Source organism: Rhipicephalus microplus, chromosome 1 (genome assembly GCF_043290135.1).
Source record: "Rhipicephalus microplus isolate Deutch F79 chromosome 1, USDA_Rmic, whole genome shotgun sequence".
NCBI classification, from domain to species: Eukaryota; Metazoa; Arthropoda; class Arachnida; order Ixodida; family Ixodidae; genus Rhipicephalus; species Rhipicephalus microplus.
Genome location: NC_134700.1, coordinates 214,587,277 through 214,590,324, shown reverse-complemented (window position 1 = coordinate 214,590,324; position 3,048 = coordinate 214,587,277).

The following is a 3,048-nucleotide window of genomic DNA, read 5'->3' as shown; positions in this document are numbered from 1 at the left end:
TTTGGTAGTGTTTGTTATAACATGAATAGTGGTGTGCTTACATTTGTCTCACTCAAGTGTGTGATAGAGCCGGTTTTCTAATAGTCTGGTGACGTCAGGAACGACACTGGTCACTCCGTTAGTTCCCAATAATGGCTCGGATGACGTCGATAGCGCCTCATATAGATAATTTTATGTAAAACACACTGGCGTCTCCTTTCTTGCTTAGTTATTTTCAATAGCTTAAGGTGGAGACCAGCACGAGTCTAGGGCAAACCCTCAACACAAACGGAACCGTGTTGCATAGGTTTATTTTTCGTTATGAATATTGCACTACAGGCACGGCCGCTGGATGAAAGAGCGTGCGCACTTTCATTCAACGGCCATGGTAACAGGGTTCCGCAACACGGCCGGTATACTGGCATGGAGTGTCAAAAATAGTCGTGTCATCTTTGTTGACTGATTTTGAGAAGGATCTTCACTACACGTGTCACGTTAAAAACTTCTGCATAGACGCAACCCCGAAAAAAGGTATATTGAAGAGGCCGCAAATAAGATGATGGAATTGTATCTGCGTCGTTCCTATTGACTGCACTATCACTTCCTTTGTTGGTGCTTTAACTGTGCTCTTTGTATGCTGCTATTGTTAGTCAGGTAACAGCCTCTCTAATTTTTGACTATTCACTTCCGATGCAATTTCGAAAGTACGCAGCAATTCGTTGTCGTTGCATGCTGTACCGGAATTCATCCCACTATGCAGACACGAACGCCCATGCGGGTATGCCGCTATGCGTGCTTGGATTCGCAGCTGCTCTCGTTCCTCTTTCACCGTCTTCCTTCTATTCCCGCTTTTCTTCTGTTTTCGTGTCTCGCAGGTTAACCTACGCGACCCCGTATTTAACGCCCATTTCTCTCCTGCCATCTTAACGGATTGAGTATGTATCCCAACCAGATCAGCCATGAGCTTTGCTACGACACGCTGGCGATGACTGCCATTGAGCAACATCACCGTCCAATGACAGGCGACTGCTATACGTGGTATTGAGATTGCGTTTACTATCTTTTTTTTGTGAATGAAAAACGCGAAAAATTTCCTTCCTTGAGATAGTTTCCATAAGCAGTATGACGTGATTTGTGACGGCAGGGCATTTCCAGCGTTGACGAGAACTGAAGTACGCCAATGAGCTCGAGACACTGACGACAGCTGCACGTGGAGGGGACACTTGTGTATGTGATTCTTAAGAGAAACGATAAAAGTGAGCCCCGTAACTGTCCGCATCATGGTGCGACACCTCAACAGTGGCTCACGAGGAATGGGAGTAAAGAGGGATTATAAGGGATAGATATAGATGACACTACCATACAGAAGTAAAGAGAAGATAAAGATGGACGGGGCACCACTCAGCGAGCGCGTCACGGTGTCAGGAGATGGAGGAGGGCGAGCCGGTCGGTCAGAGCTGCGCTGTCGTCGGAGATCGCGGGGGCACAACCGGTCGGCACGAAATCCAGCGAACCCGTGGAGAGGCACTTTGATAGACTCGGTCATAGTGTGAGCTACGAATCCAAATGCTGTTACCGGCTTAGTCTTGCGATGCTTGTCCACAGAAGCCAAAGCACACGGTAGTGCAAGAGTCTCACCAAATGTGCTCTAGCTGTGCTGAAGAAAGAGCTGCTGCTGCTGCGAAGAGCCATTACTCTTCAAAAAAAGTACTATTTGCATTTACATTGAAATATTGTCATTAATAATATCGCGTACCACAGTCCATATGAAGCCGTCAGGGAGAATTTCCCAATTGATTCATAAGTGGGGGCACGATTGGGCTCCTCTTGAGTTTTACAATTATTTGCTGTTTAGTATTGGTACTACGTGTTCAATAGTTTAGTTAGGCTGATTCCACCTGTTGAACCTCTTGACAAATCAAATACCGAACCAAGAAAAAAATGAACACGAAAGCGTAGCCCATTACGCAAGGGGCTATTTATTACACAGCTTTCAGTGCGTCCTTAAAGCATATAGGGACTCTGTGCAGTGCTGTCTCCAGTTATGTGCGGGTACTTCATGTGTGTTGGCCTTTCAATTTACCGCAAATATTGCCAGTAAAGTTTTTCGGCAACGGGCCTTCAGATTGCCGATACGGGCTTCGAGACCTTCGCGCGTCGTAGTTCTTCAGTTGTCATGACATTCTGCTATTGTCAGTCTGATCATCAGCCACATGGTCACTGAAGATCTTGTTTCACTTAAGGTAACCATTAATAAAGTCCTGGTTTAGAATACATTAAAACTCTCCTCTACAATCCTGGCAGCACATGTGTTGCATTGAGGCACTAATAGCATAATTATAAGAAAACCTTTGCAGGTCTATTGATGCAGTTGTTAGAAATATTGATGTAGTTGTACGATTACGAAAAAATTACGAATAACCAACGCCTCCCGTTAAATTGTATCATGGAGATGCTTCTGTATTGCCTGAACTAACAGTACATGAAGCAAAAGTTATTTTCTATTTTTTCTGACAGCCTTCGCGAACTTGTATACCCGCATTTCTCAACGTACGTTACTCTTGGTTCACTCTTCGGCTAAGATTACTTAGTGCAATCAAGCTAGTCGGCGTACGAGGAACGCACTAACTTCGCTGTTTCTATTTTATACCCTACTTCCAATCATCCAGCGGCAGGCATTTCGGCGTCCGCCGACATCCCGTGGCCTACCTTGCTTCACCGTGCCGAGGGAGTATCGCGACGGCCTTGCGACAACGAATCGCAAGAGAAGCCTTTGTTCCTTAGAGTTGCTTCGCTAAGCATTATCCAGCTGAGCCATGCGTGTTCTTATTATCCCTGCTGTACTGGGCCGAAGCAGACAATTGTGTAACCACGATCTTCCGCCAGCGCGAATTCTGAAAGTCCAGCCCTTCTATTTGTTGCGGTGAGTTGATAGGAAGAACTTAAGGTGAAATCGAAAAACGAGAAAAAAAAAAAGAAAACAGAAAAAAGGTTTTGTATAAGCATGGAGCTTCGCCCTGGCGGAAATGAGATACGTTGCGATCTCGCACCGTTCCAGGTGTTTCCTTT